The sequence below is a fragment of the Panthera tigris genome, chromosome B1, assembly GCF_018350195.1.
Source record: "Panthera tigris isolate Pti1 chromosome B1, P.tigris_Pti1_mat1.1, whole genome shotgun sequence".
NCBI classification, from domain to species: Eukaryota; Metazoa; Chordata; class Mammalia; order Carnivora; family Felidae; genus Panthera; species Panthera tigris.
This window is the reverse complement of record NC_056663.1, coordinates 63,523,909-63,546,915: the sequence shown is the minus strand read 5'-3', so window position 1 is coordinate 63,546,915 and position 23,007 is coordinate 63,523,909. Positions and strand designations below refer to the sequence as shown.

The 23,007-nt window shown below is 36.0% G+C and overlaps 1 long non-coding RNA gene across 6 annotated transcripts in view; it reads right to left on the bottom strand.

Moving 5' to 3' along the window:
* The window catches only part of LOC122237641, a 72,371-nt gene extending 49,862 nt beyond the window's left edge, over nucleotides 1–22,509 (bottom strand). For 5 of the 6 annotated variants that reach the window (XR_006216230.1, XR_006216231.1, XR_006216227.1 and 2 more), the window contains exons 1-5: nucleotides 22,422–22,509; nucleotides 22,217–22,337; nucleotides 19,219–19,279; nucleotides 9,422–9,546; nucleotides 6,151–6,308 (exon numbers count right to left, since the gene is read on the bottom strand). This is a non-coding gene — a long non-coding RNA (uncharacterized LOC122237641). The remainder of the gene's footprint in view (nucleotides 1–6,150; nucleotides 6,309–9,421; nucleotides 9,547–19,218; nucleotides 19,280–22,216; nucleotides 22,338–22,421) is intronic. The other variant, XR_006216229.1, reaches the window with a different exon arrangement.
* Nucleotides 22,510–23,007: the final 498 nt, after the last annotated feature.

Genomic DNA, 23,007 nt, shown 5'->3' with positions numbered 1-23,007 from the left:
CATGTGACATTCGGCGTCATGTACTACTTGCATTGCAAGACATCACTCTTGTATTAAGCTAAATTTTGTTAGATATTTTTGCTTGTCTTGTGGAACACTTGCAGAACAAGTTACTCGCAATCTAAGTTTTTACTATAGTAAAAAATAGTTAAAAGTATGGGTTGCTATTTAATCATCAGAGATGTATAAGGTTACTTGCTTCTTCTCTATTTTATAGGCAAGGAAATTAAGACAGTTCAGTAATGTCACACAACTAGGAAGAGGCAAAGAGGAATTTTATCTCAGCTTGGCTCCAAAGCCTGTGTGTATAACTCCGCTTAACCTAAGCAAGAAAAGACTGAGAATAACAAAAAAGTTTTCCTAAAGCTATTATGATTTTTTTAATTTTATAAAATGGCATCAGTAAATTAAAGGAACAAATCTTCTCTCCTATTCAGAGGCAGATCCAGTAACAATTAGTGAGCATTTCAGGGAGGAGTCTCATCTCCATATTAGGGACTTCAGCAACTAGAAGTGTCCAACAGTAGAACTGCTGGGACATCGGAGGAGAGGTTGAATGATCATATGACAAAAACACCATGGGAGATATGAGAGATGGTCTTTTAATGGGGGTGGTGTGGGGTTGCTGAATGATATCCAAGCTGCCTGAGATTCTATGAACTAAAAATCTCCATACATAGTAAGATTTTCTTATCTTCCCCCCCCCCCAGTTTTGTAAAAATAAGACTGGAGTTATTAGACTATTAAAAATTTGGTGGTAACCCAAATTTCAACTTCTGATTTTCTCCAATGGTTCTATTGAATCCTATTTTATTATTTTAACCTGAGCAGGAAACAACTTGTGATGCATAATATACTCAAATATTTTTTACATAAACTATTGCAAAGCAAGATGGCCCCATCACTGAATGTGTTAAATTTTGCATTTGTCCTTAGAATTTCAGAAAACATTCTCTATGATTTTTGGAAAAGAATCAAACGCCTAAATATCCAATAGAAATTTTATCTGTCCTTATGGTATAAGAATTCTTCTTAAGTAACTATGAAGTGTGCAGTTGAAGGTGGCCCTAAAATTAATGAAGCATGGGATTGCTCCTGGAAGAAATCCCAGTCTCTCTTGGATTGTCATAGAGGAACATAAAATGTTGCTCAACCATAAAATGATTTTACATAGATCCAGCCTACTCAGACTTTCTTCTCAACCAAAATGAAAACATTAAGGGAAAATTTCAGGATCATTAGAAGTAAAGAGAAGGAGGATAGAGCCATGATTTACTTTAAAATATATTTTTTCATTATTTTCAGCAATTTTTTAATCAAGAAGAGTCACACACTGAAGGCTCTTATGTATATCTTTCTGGCAAAATGACAAAGTATATCCATGTATGTACATGTGTGCATATGCACATGCATATGTATATTCCTTTATATTGTGGATTCTATTAGCATTTAATGCATTTTCTGCTTTTTGCCTTTTATAAGCAGATCATAAATCTCATTGATGGATATGGAATTGAGGTCACTCTTGCTGCTCTGTGTAGCAAAATCAACCATACCCTAAGGGTCAGCTAATGCTGTTCTTCATGGCTTGATCGGGAGAACTTGAAAGAAAAGACATCTATCTCTCTGGAATGCCAGCATTTTAGGCATAAAAGCTTACTATTTCATCACTGGCAAGGAAGAAGCCCTGGGAATGTTTTTTGCTAAGTACAGTAAACTCTTCATGGTCTACTGCATTTTTATCTGGCATATTCTCATAATAATATTTTCTGTAGGTCATCAATTCACTGTCTTCTGTAAATATTCAGAAAATAGCTGTCAGCAATCAACTGAGTCAACTGAAGTTTCTGATTAATGGGAAAAGTTGAGTCATCTATGACTGGCCTATTCATCTTTTACTGTTGTGCTAACAGAAAAGAAAGATAGCTTTAATACTGGATTTTTTTTTTTTGCTAAAATTATTGCTGTATCTTTTGGTCGATTTGTGGACCTTAAATCATCTGATGTTGATTTAACTATATAACTAACATTTAAAATTTGTTGATCATTTAATAAGCATTTGTGAATAATATTTTTGATTAATAAATATATACATATAATATTTATTGAGCTCATACTGTATGCTAGTAAATAGTCTAACAGCTTTAAATGGTTTATGGGGTTTAGCCTTTATTATGTTCCAAGAAAAAGATAGCTGTATTATTTTAACTCACTTTACAAATGAGAAAAATAAGGTATAGTTAAACTTTGAACTTAGAGCCACATAGCTAGAAAGTAACACAACACCTGTAGTCATATATGAGTATTTTTATAGTACTTTTCCTAGGAAACTGTGAATTTCAAAGCCAACTTCTTACTTATGAGTAAGAAAAAAATCAGGTATCAACAGCAATGAATAATGATATACACACTTGTAATTTTTGACAAGGCTAATTATTTTTTTAAACGTTTATTTATTATTGAGAGACAGAGAGAGACAGAGCATGAGCAGGGGAGGGGCAGCAAGAGGGGGATTCTGTGTCTTCTGAGTCCAAAGCAGGCTCCAGGCTCTGAGCCGTCAGCACAGAGCCCGATGCGGGGCTCAACCACGAGCTGTGAGATCATGACCTGACCCGAAGTTGGACACTTAACCGACTGAGCCACCCAGGTGCCCCGACAAGGCTAATTATTAAGACCACATAGTCATGAGGAAAATATTCACACCAATGTCAATTTTTTAAGCATGGGATTTAAAAATGGTATGTGCAATGCAAATATAACTGTGCAAAGTAGGTATTCATGTAGTAAAGAACTGGAAGAGAATATTAATAAGCAAAACTAGATAAGCAACATTATTTTGATGACTTCAGTTTTTTGAAATTTCTCTTAATATTTTTACTGCATTATTCATACAATGAAAATTATTCATGTTAAAATTAGTCAAATGCACCCCTCAAAATGAAATAGTTACAAATATAACAAAATACGTATAGGATCTTTATGAAGGAAATTACAGAGCTCTGATGAAAGAGACCACAGAAAAACTAAATAAGTGGAGAAATATTCCATGTTCATTGACAGAAAAATTCAATATTGTCAAGATGTCAGTTTTTCCCAGCTTGAAATATAGAGTCAATGCGATCCCAATCAAATCCCAGCAGATGATTTTGTGGATATCAACAAAATGATTCTAAAGTTTATATGGAGAGGGAAAATACTCAGAATAGTCAAACACAACGTTAGAAGAGAAGAGCAAAATTGGGGGATTGACACTACTTGACTTCAAGATGAATGATAAAACAGTAATCCAGAGAATGTGGTATTGGTGAAATAATACAATGCGGCAGAATAGAGAACTCAAAAAAAACCCCCATATAAATATAGCCAACTAATCTTTGACAAAGTCAAAGGCAATACAATAGATAAAAGGTAGTCTTTTCAACAAATAGAGCTGGAACTGGACATGAACATTCAAAGAAAAAAAAGATCTAGACACAGACTTCATACCCCTCACAAAAATTAACTGAAAGTGGGTCACAGATCTAAATGCAAAGTACAAAACTGTACAGTTCTTAGAAGATAACATAAGAGAAAAATCTAAATGACCTTGGGTGTGGCAAAGATATTTTAGGTACAACACCAAAGGCATGATTCATGAAAGGAAAAATGGATAATCTGGACTTCATTAAAAAAATCCTTTCTGTTCTGTGAGAGACACTGTTAAGAGAATGACACAAGAAACACACTGGGAAAAAATATTTGCAAAAGACATATCTGATGAAGAACTGTTACCCAAAAAATAAAAAGAACTCCTAAATTCAACAATAAGAATACAAACAACCTAATTTAAAAATGGGGGAAATTCCTGAACAAAAACTGCAACAAAGAAGATATACAGATGGCAAATAAACATATTAAAAGACGTTCCACATCAAATACCATCAGGGAAATTCAGATTCGAACAAAAGTGAAGGCACCTGGTAGGCTCAGTTGGTTAAGCCTCTGACTCTTGATTTCTGCTCAGGTCATGATCTCATGGTTCATGAGTTCAAGCCCCACACTGGGCTCTGCACTGACAGCGCAGAGTCTGCTTGGGATTCTCTCTCTCTCTCTCTCTGCCCCTCAAGATAAATAAATAAATACTAAAAAAAATTTTTTAAGTGAGATAGCACTACACACCTATTAGAATAGCCAAATTCCAGAACACTGACAACAACAAATGTTGGTGAGGATGTGGAGCTACAGGAACTCTCATTCATTGCTGGTGGGAATATAAAATAGTACAGCCACTTTGGAAGACAGTGTGGCAGTCTAAACACATTCTTACCATAAAATCCAGCAATTCATCCCTTAATATTTGCTTAAAGGAATTAAACACTTATGTTGACACAAAAACCTGCACATGGGTGTTTATAGCAGCTTTATTCATAATTGCCAAAATTTGGAAGCAGCCAAGATGTTCTTCAGTAGGTGAATGAATTAACTGTGGTACATCCAGACAATGGAATATTACTCAAAGCTAAAAAGATATGAGCTATCAAAACATGAAAAGACATGGAAGAAACCTAAATGCTTATTACTAAGTGATAGAAGCCAATCTGAAAGACTACATACTGCCTGACTACATGACATTCTGGAAAAGCAAAACTCTGGGGACAGGTAAAAGATCAATGATTGCCAGGTATTAGGGGAGAGGGAAGGATGAATAAACAGAACACAAAGAATTTTCAGAGCAGTTGAACTACTCTGTATGATACTATAATGGTAGTTACATGTAATTCTAAGTTTGTCCAAACCCATAGAATGCATAAGACTAAGAATGAACCCCATTTCAATTATGAACTCTGGGAAATAATTATGTGTCAATATGTCCATTAATTGTAGTAAATGTACAACTCTGGTAGGGGATGTTGATAATGGGGGAGGTTATACATGTGAGGGGGCAGGGGGTATATGGGAAATCTCTATACCTCCCACTCAATTTTTCTGTTAACCTACAAGTGCTTTAAAAAATAAATTTTTTAGAGGTGCCTGGGTGGCTCAGTCTGCTAAACATGAGTTCGAGCCCTGCATGGGCTCTGGGCTGACAGTTCAGAGCCTGGAGCCTCCTTCAGATTCTCTGTCTCTCTCTGCCCCTCCCCCTGCTTGTGCACTGTCTCTCTCTCCCTCTCTCTCAAATATAAAAAATAAAATTTTTAAAAATTACTGCAGTGAAAAATCACAATGCTTTATAATTGTTAGCACATGATTCAAATTATTATATACTTCAAATGTTTTTTCAAATTCAAATATTTTTATGTATACACATATTTATAATATATTTCATATATTTACATATATCTTCAAGTGTTTTATATATATATTTTATACCTTTACATATATATGTGTGTGTATCTACCTATCACACTATGGACTGAATTGTGTCCTCCCCCAAATTTGTATGTTGAAGTCCTAACCCAATGGGATGACATTCAGAGATGAGAACTTTGAAAGGCAGTCAGTGTAAAATGAGATCTTGAGAGTAATCTCTCATGATGGGAAGAGGAAGAGAGAGATTTCTCTCTCCACCATTTTAGGACACAGTGAGAAGGCAACCATCCACAAGCCAGGAAGAGAATTTTCACCAGAAACCAAAAAGTCTGGAACGTTGATCTTATACTTCCCAGCCTCCAGACCTGTGGTAAATAAATGTCTCAAATGTCTGTTATTTAATGCACTCAGTCTAAGGATTTTGTTATAGCAGTCTGAACAAACACTAAACACACACACGCACGCACACACACACACACACACACACAATTTTGAAAAGATACACAAAAAAACTGTTAAGGGTGGCTATTTCTGAGGAGTGTTAATAGAAATTTTGGAGGGAGGAAGGAGATCTTTACTTTCCATTTTATGTCAATCTTGTGTAATATTGAAATTTTAATAAAGTGAGTATATTAATTTTTATTTTAAAACCCAAAGAAAATCAAATGTATTAACTAAGGGACAATGCCTATCTTCTTGAGTAGCTAAAGAATACAATGTGATATTAACACCTTAAAACTTTTGACATATATTCAAAAAGTATTTCTGGACTGAATAAAAATATATTGTTTTGAACAGAAATATGTTTTGATGTAGTGACTTATACCTATATAGCATTTCTGATGATTTTTTAATACATACCTTATGCATTGTATGCTGTATTCCTATTGGCAAAACACATCTCAGGAAACATCCTGTCACTCTCTCACTTAATGAAATCAGACTACCTTCGCAGAAGAATGCCACAGTAAGACCAATGAGCTCCAGGATACAGAAAGATAGTTAAAAGAAAGGCAGTCCTGTTGGAAGAAAATAATGTCAGTTCAAGTTATGCCATGAAAGAATTTTCTTATTGTATTTCACATATATGACCACATATTACTCAATGCAAAAGTATTCTTTAACTAAAATAAGAAGAAAAAAGAAGAGAAAAAAAGGATGATTAGAATTTGCATATACATGAATATGTGAGCAAGAGTACATTATATAAAAACCAACAAGTCCTCAACAAATACATGTAACTGTAGATATTTCAAATTCAGAGGTACGTGGTCACTTAGCAAGTGAATCTGGCAAAGACTTCTGTCTGATTGCACACTCTATGATGGACAAAGCTCAAAGGCACAAAGATCGTCAACTTGAGTCATAGTCAAGATGCCCTTCCAAGCTGTACAGGCTCTTTGTGGTTAAGTAATGATGACTTCTTGATAGGAATATGTTTGCCTCATTTTCCTCACAAAATACCTAATAACTTTTCTCAAAATAAGCCAATTCTGTTTTCTAGTTTTGAAAATACAGGGAAAAAATTTGATACCAGTATAAACCTTGTTAAGCTTACAGAGTGTTTTCGTGCACACCTTCCCATTTGGTGACTACAACGACCTGAAGAAGTTTGTTATAGACCACAAAATCAGATCTAAAGTGAGTTAAATAATGCCATTTTTGCATGACAGGTGAAGAGCTGTGATATAAATGTCGGTATGTTGACTTCAGACCCAGCCTTTTAAAACTGTCATATTGGAAATTCCATAAGGGTTTTAGAAAACTAGAGAATAAAAATACTCCAGGAAGAGGAGTATTTCCTGGGTTTTTCACTGTTACATTCTTTAATTTCTGAACAGCTAGCCAACTGAAGCTGTAAAGAGCTTTATCTTATTCTATAAAAGCAGATTTTCATCTTTTTTTCCCCTACATACTGTATGCACTTGGTAATTAGAAACTTCATATTTGAGCCAATTAACTCAATAAAAACCATTTCAGCATTAGTTTAAAATGTAGAAACCACAGGATAGGGTACTAACATCATTTTGCATGTTTAAAGGTTCATAGAATTGACTTTAAATGGCCCAAATGAATCTCCTACCACATAGAGATCTAGGAAAGCTCATTAGAGCAGGCACGTATAACAACAGTTACTGAAGCAACATTTTTTAATAGCTGGAGCTTATATGATTACAAGTCACTTTCTTTTATTAAAATGACCAATTAGAAGGCAGTAGTCTATTTTATCAAGCTGGAAACATAGGCTGCATTTTTCCTTCTTAATGAAAAAGACAAGATGGTGCTTAAGTTTGAGCTTAATGGTCTGCAAATCCCCACCTTCATTTTGTAGCACTAAATTTTGGTCAAGAAAGGATACATGGATTTGTAAAAACTGGTTTCACTCCCTTCATGCAACCAGAAGTCCTGGGGAGCATGAGCAATAATAGAGGTTCTCCAAAAAAGACTGAATTATACTATATTTTCTCTTTAATTCTTACATTTCTGGTGAGAAATTGGAGATCAGAATGAAAACTAAAAGCTTAAGGTGAACTTTACAAGTCTACAATGGCAGTTGGGTTCTGACTTGATATGTCTCCAGAGACAAGGGAAACAAAAGCAAAAATGAACTACTGGGACCTCATCAAAATAAAAGACTTCTGCACAGTGAAGGAAACAATCAGCAAAACTAAAAGGCAACCGACAGGATGACATATCAGATAAAGGGTTAGTATCCAAAATCTATAAATAACTTCTCAAACTAACACCCCAAAAATAAATAATCCAGTGACGAAATGGGCAAAAGACATGAATAGACACTTCTCCAAAGAAGACATCCAGATGGCCAACTGACACATGAAAAAATGCTCAACATCACTCATCATCAGGGAAATACAAATCAAAACCACAATGAGGTACCACCTCAAACCTGTCAGAACGCTAACATTAACACCTCCGGCAACAACAGATGTTGGTGAGGATACAGAGAAAGGGGATCTCTTTTGCATTGTTGGTGGGAATGCAAGCTGGTGCAGCCACTCTGGAGAACAGTATGGAGAACTACAAGCCAGCAATTGCACTACTAGGTATTTATCCAAGGGATACAGGTGTGCTGTTTCAAAGGGGCACATGCACCCCAGTGTTTATAGCAGCACCATCAACAATAGCCAAAGCATGGAAAGAGCCCAAATGTCCATCAATGGATGAATGGATAAAGAAGAGGTGGTATATATATATACAATGGAGTATTCCTTGGCAATCAAAAAGAATGAAATCTTGCTATTTCCAACTACGTGGATGGAACTGGAGGGTATTATGCTAAGTGAAATTAGTCAGTCAAAGAAAGACAAATATCATATGACTGCACTCATATGAGGACTTTAAGAGACAAAACAGATGAACATAAGGGAAGGGAAACAAAAATAATGTAAAAATAAGGAGGGGGACAAAACAGAAGAGACTCATAAATATGGAGAACAAACAGAAGGTTACTGGAGGGGTTGTGAGAGGGGGGATGGTCTAAATGGTTAAGGGGCATTAAGGAATCTACTCCTGAAATCATTGTTGCACTATATGCTAACTAATCTGGATGTAAAATTAAAAACAATTAAATTAATTAAAAAAAATCTACTTCTTGGTTTCTCGCTCTTTTTTCCCCTTTCCTCATTTGTTTTATTTCTTAAATTCCACAGATGAGTGACTATTTATAATTTTTAAAGGACAAGCAGGTAATAAAGGTACAAAAAATTTATGCACAAGTGTTCAAAGTGGGGGTCAAAATTATAATCAAGTTAAATCTTTATAGAATTTACTTCCTCTTTAGAGTGGCAGAGCATCATAGCAAGACTAACACATCTCTAATTATAGCTCCTCACTTTCTACCCTGGTAACTCAGGCAAGTTGGGAGATGGAAATATGAATGCTTCTAATGCATAAAGTTATTGTGAGAAATAGGCTAATACATTTAAAGCACTTAGAACAATGGATCATTATTCAGGAAAATAAACTGAACAACCTAGATATAGGAAAAGGCCCAATTATTGATACATACTGGTTTTTCAAAAATAGGATTAATTATCCATAACTAATAGAAACTAGAAATTTTATAATGTATTTGTTTAAAGCTTCTCTGGTATCAGTTGTCTAAAAGTACCTGGCCAATATGACTTGGTGGGAATAGCACCCATCTTCTTTTAGTACATATTTGTATACTTTAATACACATGGAGATTATTTTGTAATGCAGAAGGAGGTAGTAGCTTGGTTAGGTCAAGTTTCCCTAGGGAGGAAAGTGAAAAGGAAATTAAGTAAATTTATTATATCTCTTACCCTTTAGGCTCCCTTAGGCCAGTTCGAATCACATTGATTAAAGAAGTAAAGGCTAGAAGCTGATGAAACTATTTTTCATAAAATACTTGATGAGATTCTGTGTGAAGAATGAATGCCAGAAATTGACCTATTTTAAGAGAGATTTGGGGAAACACTCCAAACACTTCCCTATAGAAACTAATCCTGCGCTATTACTCTAAGAATCATGAGATGATGCTCTTGGCAAGGACTGTGATATTTTCACCATGAGTGCCATCAGCTGTATCAGCAGAGTGGCTTCATAGAGTGACTTTATACACAGTGGATGTCAAAAATGGTGGATGCTATATGATGAACTGCAGGTGATTCATTGGCATTAAGATTGGTTTATAGGCATTATGAGACATGCCTTGGGGGTTCCCACAAATAGCTGAGATATGCTTTGAGACACTGCTTGAACATGAAGCTATTGTCAAGAATCATCAGAATTGGGGTATAAAAAAATGTGATTTCACTTGTGCCCCAAAGCCAGTATTTCCTGGAGAACTTTAGAATTACATATGGTTACACACAATTGATCCAGGCATCTTGTTTAGAGAACATAACCATATATTGTCAGCCAAATCATAAATCAATAGTTTTAGTGTTTTAGAATTTAAGAAATATAATTAGTACCTAAAGAAAATTTACCAATAAAAATAATACAATTAATTAAAATTTTTAACTAATGGAATTATTTTAATGTTTATTTATTCTTGAGAGAGAGAGATACAGAGCATGAGTGGAGGAGGGCAGAGAGAGAGGGAGACACAGAATCCAAAGCAGGCTCCAAGGCTCCGAGCTGTCAGCACAGAGCCCAACGGGGGGGGGGGGGGGGGGCTCGAACCCACAAACTGCAAGATCATGACCTGAGCCGAAGTTGGACACCCAAACGACTGAGCCACCCAAGCGCCCCAACTAATGAAATTTTTTAATGTTTATTTGTTTTTGAGAGAGAGAGAGGAGACAGAGTGTGAGTGGGGGAGGGGCAGAGAGACAGAGAGAGAGGGAGACACAGAATCTGAAACAGGCTCCAGGCTTTGAGCTGTTAGCACAGAGCCTGTCGCGGGGCTCAAACTTGGGAACGGTGAGATCATGACCTAGGCCGAAGTTGGATGCTTAACCAACTGAGCCACCCAGATGCCCCTAACTAATGGAATTTTTTAAATATATGCTTACAAATATGAAACAGGAAAAAATAACATTTTCTTCAATTCATCAGTTAATAACAAATACTATGATGCTAAAACAGAAAATTACAGTTACTTAATGAGGCAAATAATTGCCAGTTATAATCTTCCTAACCATCCACTTAAGGTATGAGAGTCAAGAATCAATATACTTGAAAAATATATTAAAATTGATTTTACCTTTAAGGGACATTGCCTTATAGTACAGCCTTACCTCATGTCCTAGATATAAAATTACATCACAAGAAAATCTCCTCCCACATCCCATCAAAACCTCAGGCCCAGAATTTCTGCTTTCATTCATTAAGGAATGGCAGGGACTAGACATTCCCTCTCACCTAAAAGACTTAGACAAAATATATGAAACAACAAGCAGCATTGAGAGAGAAGAAAGACACAAAGTGAAAGCTGAAAATGCCCCAGCTTACTGCCAGGAGAGAGTTTTCAAGTTGCAGTATAGAGAGGGGGAACCCAAACAGAACTCAGTGGTTTTCTTGAGTTGAGAAGACAAAGTTCAGGGTTCAGAAAGGCAGTAGCTAAAACTGTTAAGGCAGAGAACTGAAGAGGAGAGCGTTGCACGGAGGGGCGGGAGGAGGAAGAGGGTTGTGGGGATATGCATGGGGTCCTCTTTGTGTCTTTACTCGATCACTGATCAGTGCATGCCATTAGAGAAACTCTGTCTCTGGGGAAAGAACCACTCAAAAGGAGTAGAAATCCATAGAGCTTAAAAAGGACCAAGAATAGCTCATGTTCTAACCAGCCAGAATGGAGAGACTTTCTAACACATGAGGCATCACGAAGAGTCTTTATAAGGATATTGTGCCATAGTGCTGATATGAAATTAGCCCAGATTAAAAGCTGTCCTGGACCATCTAACAAAACTTCTAAATAAGACTTAGAAGGATCAAATTATTTCCGAGTAACTTAATTCCACCCCAGAATAAAGGCAAAAAAATATTTAAAGAAATCAAAACAATATCTCTGGCATGTAATAGGTAAAATTTGCAATGTCTAGTTTAGAATTCGATCAGAAAATAACAGGTATGCAAAGAAGCAGGAAAACACAATGTGCAATGAGTAAATAACTATAGGGGATGCAAAAATGATACAGATGATAAACTGAATTAATAAACAAGAATGCTGAAACATCTATTATAAATATGCTCCATATATTCAAGAAGGTAGAGAAAAGTATGAGCATAATAAGAAACATGGAAGACAAGTAAAGAATCCAGATCAAACTTCTGGAAATGAAAAAGAAATACATGGAAAAAATACACTGAATGAAATTAACAGTAGATTAAACACTGCATAAGAAAATATTAATGATTATAAAGACATTGTAGTAGAAGCTATCTAAAATGAAAGAAATAAGACTAAGAAAAAAAACTGTGACATGAGCTATGGAATGAGAAAAAATGAGCCTGACCCATGGAAGTCGGGAGGGGAGCAGAATGAAAATTGAAGATTTTACTTATTTGGGTCATTTCCTTTTTCTCTTTGATAGATCTGCCTAGGAGTTTATCAATTTTGTTAATTCTTTCAAAAAACGAGCTCCTGGTTTTTTTTTTTAATCTTTTCTACTGTTTTTCTGATTTCAATACCATTGATTTCTGCTCTTTATTTCCCTTCTGCTGGTTTTGGGCCTTATTTGCTGGTTTTTTTCCAGCTCCTTTAGTTGTAAGGTTAGATGGTGTATTTGAGACATTTCTTCCTTCTTTAGGAAGGCCTGGATTGCTATATACTTACTTCCCTCTTATGACTGTCTTTGCCTCATTCCAAAAGTTTAAGACTGTCGTGTTTTTATTTTCATTGGCTTCCATGTACTTTTTAATTTTGTCTTTAATTTATTGGCTAACCCATTTATTCTTTAGAAGGATGTTTTTTAATTTCCAAGTATTTGTGGTCTTTCCAAAATTTTTCCTGTGTTTGACCTCACATTTTGTAGTGTTATGGTCTGAACATATGCAGGGTATGATCTAGATCTTTTTGTACTTGCTGAGGACTGATCTGTGACCTCTTATGTGATCTATTCTAGAGAATGTTCCATGTGCACTTGAGAAGAATGTGTATTTTTCTGCTTTAAGATGAAATGTTCTGAATATATCTGTTAAGTCCCTCTGGTCCAGTGTGTCATTCAAAGCCATTGTTTCCTTGTTGATTTTCTGCTTAGATGAACTGTCCATTGCCTAGCCAGATTTATCAAAAAGAAAAAGGAAAGGACCCAAATAAGTAAAATCACGAATGAAAGAGGAGAGATCACAACCAACATAGCAGAAACACAAAATAATACTAAGAGAATATTATGAGCAATTAGATGCCAACAAATTGGGCAATCTGGAAAAAATGAACAAATTCCTACAAACATACAAACTACCAAAACTGAAACAGGAAGAAATAGAAGATTTGAACAGACCCATAACCAGTAAAGAAATTGAATCAGTAATAAAAAATCTCCCAACAAACAAAAGTCCAGGGTCAGGTGGCTTCCCAAGGGAATTCTATCAAACATTTAAAGAAAAGTCAATACTAAAAGGAGGAGGAGGAGGAGAATCAATACTATTCTTTTGAAGCTGTTCCAAAAAATAGAAATGGAAAGAAAACTTCCAAACTCATTGTATGAGGCCAGCATTACCTTGATTCTAAAACCAAAGACCCCACTAAAAAGGAGAACTATAGACCAATTTCCCTGATGAACCTGGATGCAAAAATTATCAAAAAGATACTATCAAAATGGATCCAGCAATGCCTTAAAAAAAAGTATTCAAATGATCAAGTTGGACTTATTCCTGGGCTGCTGGGCTGGTTCAATATTCACAAATCAATCAACATGATACATCACATTAATAAAAGAAAGGACAAGAACCACATGATCCTCTCAATAGTTGACAAAATACAGCACCCTTTCTTGATAAAAACTTTCAAGAAAGTAGGAGTAGAAAGAACATACCTCAAGATTAGAAAGGCCATATATGAAAGAGCCACAGCTAATATCATCATCCCTGGGGGAAAAACTGAGAACTTTACCCCTGAGGTCAGGAACACGACAAGACGTCCACTCTCACCACTGCTGTTCAGCCTAGTGTTGGAAGTCCTAGCTTCAGCAATCAGACAACACAAAGAAATAAAAAGCATCCAGATAGGCAAGGAAGAAGTCAAATTTTCACTCTTCATAGATGATATGATTCTCTACATGGAAAACCTGAAAGACTCCACCAAAAAACTTGCTAGAATTGATCCATGAATTCAGCAAAGTCGTAGGATATAAAACCAATGTACAGAAGTTGGTTGCATTTCTATACACCAATAATGAAGCAGCAGAAAGAGAAAATAAGAAATCAATCCCATCTACAATTGCACCAAAAACCATAAAATACCTAGGAATTAACCTAACCAAAGAGGTGAAAAATACACACACTTAAAACTATAGAAAGCTTATGAAAGAAGTTGAAGAAGACACAAGTTGAAAAACATTCCATGCTCATGGACTGGAAGAACAAATATTGTTAAAATGTTGACACTACTGAAAACAATCTACACCTTCAATGCAATCCCTACCGAAATAAAATCAGCATTATTCACAGGCTATACCAAGTAATTCTAAAATTTGCATAGAACTAGAAAAGACCCCAAATAGAGTAATGTTGAACGTTGTAATGTTGAAAAAGAAATAATGTTGAAATGTTGAAAAAGAAGACCAAAGCTGAAGCATCACTATTCTGGACTTCAAGACATTATGGTACTGGCACAAAAACCAACACATAAATCAATGGAACAGAATAGAAAACCCAGAAATGGACCCACAAGTGTATGGCCAACTAATCTTTGACAAAATAGGAAAGAATATCCAGTGGAAAAAAAGACTGTCTCTTCAGCAAATGGTGTTGGAAAACTGGACAATGACACGCAGAAGAATGAACCTGGACCACTTTCTTACACCATACACCAAAATAAACTCAAAATTGATGAAGAACTACTTGTGCGACAGGATGCCATCAAAATCCTAGAGGAGAGAACAGGCAACAACCTCTTTGACCTTGGCTGCAGCAACTTCTTACTAAACACGTCTCCAGAGGCAAGGGAAACAAAAGCAAAATAAACTATTGGGACCTCATCAAGATAAAAGGCTTCTGTGCAGTGAAGGAAACAATCAATAAAACTAAAAGGATACCAGTGGAATGGGAAAAGATATTGTAAATGACATATCAGATAAAGAGCATCCACGATCTATAAAGAACTTACCAAACTCAACATCCAAAAAAACAAATAATCCAGTGAAGAAATGGGCAAAAGACATGAGTAGACACTTTTCCAAAGAAGACATCTAGATGGCTAACAGATATGTGAAAACATGCTCAATGTCACTCATCATCAGTGGAATACAAATCAAAACCATGATGAGATACCACCTCACACCTATCAGAATGGCTAAAATTAACAACTCAGGAAATAATAGATGCTGGCGAGGATGCAAAGAAAGGGAAACACTTTCACACTGCTAATGGGAATACAAACTGGTGCAGCCTCTCTGAAGAAAACAGTATGGAGATTCCTCAAAAAATTAAAAATATAATTACCCTACAACCCAGCAATTGTACTACTAGGTATTTATCCAAAGGATACAAAAATTCTGATTTGAAGGGGCACATGCACACCAATGTCTATAGTAGCACTATCAACAATAGCCAAACTATGGGAAGAGCTTAAATGCCCATCAACTGATGAATGGATGAAGAAGATGTGGTGTGTACAGACACACACACACACACACACACACACACACACACACACACACAATAGAATATTACTCGGTGATCAAAAAGAATGAAATCCTGCTATTTGCAACAACATGGATGGAACTAGAACGTATTATGCTAAGCAAAAGAAGTCAGTCAGAGAAAGACAAATATCATATGATTTCATTCATATGTGGAATTTAAGAAACAAAACAGGTGAACATAGGGAAGGGAAGGAAAAGTAAGATAAAAAGAGAGAAGAAGGCAAACCTTAAGAGACTGTTAAATATAGAGACCAAACAGGGTTGTTGGAGGGGTGTTGGGCAGGGGGATGAGATAAATGGGTGATGGGCATTAAGCAAGGCACTTGTTTGGATGAGCATTGGGTGTTATATATATGTTAACTAACTTGGATTTAAATATTTTTAAAAAAAAAAGTTGGAAGAAATAATGGCTGATATCTTCCCAAATTTGGTGAAAATTTTAATCCCTCAGACCCAGAATCTCAACAAACCTCAAGAACAAGGTATATGAAAAATGTTTCATCAAGACACATCATAAACAAATTTTTAAAAATCAGTGATGAAGAAAAGTAATCTTAAAAGTACCCTCTCTGCCCCCACAAAACTATCTAGACAAATATCATCTCACACTTCTTAAATGGCTATGATCCTAAAGAGAAAAGATAACAAGTGCTGGCAAGAATGTCAAGAAAAGGGAACTTCTGTACATTGTTGGTGGGAATGTAAATTGGTGCAGCCACTCTGGAAAATAGTATAAAGGTCTTCAAAAGATTAAAAATAGAACTACCATTTGATTCAGCAATCCCACTTCTGGGTATATATTTAAAAGAAATGAAAACAGTATCTTAAAATATCTGCACTTTCATGTCCACTGTAGCATTATTTACAGTAGCCAAGATATGAAAAAAACCCCAAATGTCTGTCAACAGAGGAATAAATAAAGAAAATGTCCATATACATATATGTATATGTATGTATATAAATTTGTATGTATACACGCACACCCACCCCCACTCACACACTTGGGATGTTATTCAGCCATGAGAAAAAAAGGAAATCCTGCCATTTGTGACAACATAAACCTGAAGGAAATAAGCCAGACAAAGAAATGCTTTATGATCTTTCTTATATGAGGAATCTATAAAAAAAAAAAAAGTCAAACTCATAGAAGCAGAGAGTTAAACAGTGGTTATCAGAAGCTGTTTATGGGGGTGGGGGGGTGATATTGTTCAAAGGGTACAAAGTTGCAGTTATGTAGGGTTAATAAGTCTAGAGATCTAATGTATACCATGGTGACCCTAGACAATCATGTTGTATGGAATACTGTAGATTTCAAATGCCCTTATCACACACACAAAACGGTACCTATGTGAGGAGATGATACATTCATTAGCTTGACTAATCATTTCATCATGTATATGTATATCAAATCATCATGTTACACACTTTAAACATAGACCTTAAAATAAACGAGCAATTCTAAAGAGAGCAAAGCAGATGTCAAAACACCTTTTATGATCTAGCCTAAAAAGTCACATATCATTATTTCTTACACATTCTATAGGTCAGTATTTATTCATTGTGGTACGGTACTAAACAAAGGGACTGAATACCAGAAGGCAGGAACATTGAGCACCATCCTGGAGGTTGGCTATCACACCTTGCCTTTTCTAGAACTGGAATATGATTAAATCAAGTTTTACATACCTGCTTATCATGTTCCTTTTTTAACAAAACTTTTCTATTAATTTTCCACTCATAATTGAACCTATAATAAACTTATTTAAACTATCAGGCATATTGGTTCTATTATTTTCATCATACCCTTCAACTTCATTCTTGATCCTAAACCTCCTCAGCCCTTGTCAGTCTACTTGTCATGTAAGTTATAACAACACAAATATAGTGTATCTAGAAACAATACTCTCCTAGCTTCTGTTCTCTAAATGGAGACTAAAACTCAAATGAAATATTCATAAAAATAGCATGTCAGAATAGAGGCAGAATATGTCAAATTTTCCTATATATGATTTTTTTTTAAATCTGGCAGGGTCCCTGGCTTTCCATAAGCAACATTCTTGGCCAATTCTTATTTATTTATCTAGTGGTATTACAAATTCTTAGCAAATTCAGATGACAAAACATATGCCTCTAAAATAGGAATTATCAATTAGTGTTTTTTTCCCCAAGATCTAAGAGGTCAATTTTAATAGCAAGTCATCCTTCTATTGACCAAAATACAAATGAAAGTATCAATAACTAGAGAAGTTCTCACAACACAAGCCAATTCTTAAATTAATGGGCTGGATAATTCATTCTGTTTAGTAGACTTCCTGACTGTAGTGATCTAAATTCATTACTTCTATCTTTTGACATTGACAAATCAGTTAAATGTATTTTGTAATCCCTGCAAAAAAAAAAAAAAAAAAAAAAAAAAAAAAAAAAAAAACAACTCTTATACTCCTTTAAAATTTGTTCAATGAAGAAAATAATGGCCAATTTTTTTTCTTTTACTTCCCACCAACTAACCTTAATATATCTTCACATATCCCATGAATTGAAATAAAGTTAAAATAGCTATTTTTGCAAAACTCATTCTATGGAATGCTTTTACCAGGGGTTGAAGCAAAGAGACTTTTAAAGTTTAGGGATTTTTTAAGAAGAGTTTTCTCACTCTAGATATGTTACTATAACTACCGCTCGTCAGCCAAATCCAGCCCACCTCTTGATTTTGTGGATAAAGTTGTACTGGAACACAGTCCCGCTCATTCATTTACCTACTGCACGTGGCTACTTTTGCACTATAACAGCAGAGTCTAGTGGTTGTGACAGAGACCACATAGCCTGGAAAACCTAAAATATTTCCTATCTTTCCCTTTATAGTGAAAGTTTGTAACTCTGACACATCACAAAGTAAACAGGGAGAACTGTTATCTAGCTGAGGTAAGATACAGGTACCCAATTTTAAGATCTGGGTGTATTCTCATTGCATTGTACCAAGTGACAGTAGTGAGAGGAAAATGTCCCACCAAAACTTACTCATTACATTTTTTTTCTAGATTTAAAAACCACAGCAGTGTTGCCAACAAAAATATTTGTAGGTTTGCAAACCACTGGTTCCTTGATAATACACTACTACAGTCATCATGCATCTAACTGCAATTAGAATCATATCTAGTAAGTATGGACTCATGGTTACTATGCATGCAAGCCACTCAAAATGGCAATTTGTAGTCAGACAGCAGCTAAGATTTTCAGCTTGACCTGAGGATGCCAAGGCCAAATTGTGGTTCCCAACAAGTAGTTCCTATAAGAACTTCTCTTTACTGGGAAAGCTAAGGGTAAGTTCAATATCATTTCTTGCTAACCAACTTTTATGTGCCTCGGTCTATCTGACAAGGCAAGTGTGAATTCAAGTTCTATCATATCATGTGTTTGTGCTTTCAGGGAAAATACAGGCTAGAACCCTTGACATTAGCGCTTACCCACTGAGCTCCAAATGACCATGGGCTGTTACAGAATTTTGGTGTGCACCTGTAAACTCTTTTAAGATATTTAAAATCCACTGGCAACAGCATTGCTATTGAAACAATTCACTGAAAAGACGCTGAAATCCAGCCAAATGCATTTCTTGTTTCTTTTTAAATATGCTAACCTTAGTAAAAGATGTTTAACTTGCTGCTCACTCTTCTTGGGGTTTCTGTACAGTGTAGTACCTATGGGAATATAAAAGGTGATCAAACTATGGAAATTAGTAACCAACCACATCCAACTGGAGAAAGCAGAGCCACAACTTGGGCTCTGAAAGGGCGGGCCTACACCGGCCGACTCCATCTTGCTCTGTGTTCTCCACCTTGAGTGACTATGTCCCTGACATGACCCCTTTTCTGGGAAAATCGCAGAAACCTCAGACCGTGCCTCCTCCCCTTGAGTAACCTCCCACTCACCCATTCAAACTTACTGATCAAAACATGCCCAGCGACCTGCGTAACAGGACTCCGACCCTTCCCCAGCCAATCGGCCGAGGCCACAGCCATTACCTCACCAACTGCCCCTAGACCCCTATAAAACCTTTATGCTTTTGAAACTCGCTCTCTCTCCCTGGTATCTCACCGCTGCGTCGGTGCAGGTAGGGGATTGAGCTCAAGCTAGCTCGAATAAAGGCTCTTTTGCTTTTGCATCCGACTCGGCTCCCTAGTGGTCTTTGGGGATCACGAATTCTGGGCATAACAGGCTCTACTTAAGCTCCTCATTTCCCTAATAAAACTTTTTAAACCCCTTTCTGTTGTATTTTTTTAATGGAGATACTGACAGCTTGTGTACTGTTTGGCACTTCTAGTGGAAGCAGGAAAATTGTATAAATAATGAAAATGTTTTCCTTTATTTAAAAGTAGCAGGTGTCGGGGCGCCTGGGTGGCGCAGTCGGTTAAGCATCCGACTTCAGCCAGGTCACGATCTCGCGGTCTGTGAGTTCGAGCCCTGCATCAGGCTCTGGGCTGATGGCTCGGAGCCTGGAGCCTGTTTCCGATTCTGTGTCTCCCTCTCTCTCTGCCCCTCCCCCGTTCATGCTCTGTCTCTCTCTGTCCCAAAAATAAATTAAAAAAAAAAAACGTTGAAAAAAAAATTAAAAAAAAATAAAAATAAAAGTAGCAGGTGTTAACTTAAGTTTCCAAAATAATTTGGAAACTGTGTCCTATGGAAGTCCATAAATAGTTCTGAAAATCAGTGTAGTACTTTTATATTTCCTTCCCACAATTAAAACAAATTCTGATGCCTCAACAGTGTACTGTGAGATCGCTGAACTAAGAACCAGGAAATCTTCGCTTTCGTCTCAGCTCCAATGCTGTCTTCACAACCTGAGGCAAATACCTTTATCTGAGTCTCAGATCTATCATTTGTTCATTGCTAAAGTACATTTCAGAGCAATGTTTTGTCTGCATTTGTATTTGTACAAAGTGAGTGCGGGATTTGAAAAAAATCTGGTGCCATCTCTGTTCATCTTCCAGAGAGCAAAACAAGGTAGAAACAATGGGTCTGTAATCATCTCACTCCACAGGTTAGTGATAAGCCATATGAAATGATCTGGTCAATGCAAAAGATTAGGAGATTCTCTAATCAGGTATTTGAAACTTCACCATTTTAATTGTCAAATTCTATTGAAAATATTTTGGGGAACAACTTCACAGGCAGAGAGTACATGGAGAAGGTCATAAAGCATATAATTACTAACTTTTAGAATAGGCTGGTTAGAATGTTGGTTGATGAAATCTTATTTCTAAGTTCTATAACCACTAAATATGCAGTTCATGTTTATGACTTGATATGTGATCCAAGGTAATTAAATTATTTCCAAATAAGCCCATGATTATTTCAATTTCCAACAGTTTTTAAAAAGAATAAAAATATTTGTGTGTGGTCTAGAATTAAGTTTAGTGTGATATCAAAAGATGTTTTTCTCAAACTCAGTAAATTTTTTTCTTGAATTGTTTTCTAGAATTATATTTCATCTTTAATTCTCTTTTCCAGTTTATGAAATTATTTCTCCCTGAAAGTTGTGAATTGATCTAAAATAGCAAGTAGATGGACTATCAGTAAATAAATTTGATGACTCAATTCACCACTGTAAGCCATTACACTCTGTTATATTCAGACAGAGCAGGCTAACCACAGGTAAGTGTTTCCAGTTATTCTTACTCTTTCTGCACATTTCATTGACCTTCTTGATGCTTTTTACCTTACAGAAACATAGACACCTATGAGGCAGAGATTATGGGTAGATATTTTTAAACCAGCCTGTCGGGTTTAGTTTTGAAGAAGAGCTTAAAAGCAGCTAAGCTTTACTGACATGCAACCGTGTTAAACTGAGTGGTTTTAATTTTTTTCCTTACACTACTGAATATGAACAAAGCATGTAGTGCTATTAGGAACATATTGTGCTGCCCATAACTTATAATTAGAAGAATATTAGCATTTTCACTCCTAGTTTCTAATAGTTATTAGTATAGTAATACTGAAAATTGGGGAATACAATGGCATATTTATTTTTCCAAACCCTTATCCTTCTAATATTCCCTAGACAAAATTTTCCATATAACTTCAAGTAATTCACACATCTGGCCTCATGTAACGTTACTTTTGCAGATGCAGAAATTAAAATGGCTGCCTTTTTCTTTAGAAAGTTATAAATTTAAACCCTATTGAGATTAAATGATAATTAGAAACGTAGTTCACATAGTTCTTTTAGTATCATAAAAATGACTATGACAAAATAGTGACAAAAACCACTGTTTTAAATATTACATTTTAACTTTTAAGTTGAACTAAAGAATACATTTTTTATTTTGTATTTATTTGAATTGTATTTATGATTCTCAGTGTAACATTGGTTACACTTTGGCTGTAATAATTTGAGAATTTTTTTTAGAGAACTTAACCAGCCTGACTTAGAGTCTGATTTAGAGCCTGACTTAACAAGCTTTAATGTCACAATACTGAATAAAATATCACCTCATGAACACAGACATAGGCTCACAGAGCACAGATATATGAAAGACACATTCCAAACAAAAAGAAGAAATAAAATAGCCATTCCCTTTATTAGGTAACTATCTGTAATTCACATTGTAGCAAACTGCCTGCAAAGCTCTGCTTACCCAGTACATGGGCTTTCGATAACTCGGGTTCCTGAATCCACACTCCTCTCCCTAGCCTCTTGATGAGCATGGGCCTTTTGAACAAATAGGAGAGAATCTTCAATAGCACACAGTTCTTCACCTAGGAGTAGAGAAGAGAAGCCATAAAACCCACTTTGGGATATTTTTCCTACGGAGACTAACAACAGAGGAATTAGTGACATACAGACTACACACAAGGCCAATCCAGAATAAAATTCTCCTCAGTTTCCACACGCCTTTTCATTTTAGATTTTAAGTGAGACTAATCAGGGCCATGTCCTCAGGCATACACCATTGTTATGTAACAATATTTCCGTAGGTCAGAATATTCTAGTTACTATCTCTTTGCCCCACCCTGTCTCATCTCCACATTTTCACAAGTAAAGTATCCCCCAGAATATCCCTGAAGAGACGTCAACCAGCAGCTCCATTGGGCCTCAAGAGATGGTGGCAGGCAGTCTGGCCTAGCAGTTTGGAGGCTTGTCTCAGTGAGCCTGCTCACCAGGGCACTAGAAGAGGAAGCCTCTTACCATGCCACAAAGAAGAGTTGGATCTAACGGGTCTGAAAAGGAAGCGTTTGGGGTCAAACTTCATCAAACTTATTTTATTTTTTTTTATTTTATTGTATTTAAAATTTTTTTAATGTTTATTTTTGAGAGAGAGAAAGAGTACAAGCGAAGGAGGGGCAGAGAGCAAGGGAGACACAGAGTCCGTGGCAGGCTCCAGGCTCTGAGCTGTTGGCACAGAGTCAGACGGGAAGCTCAAACCCA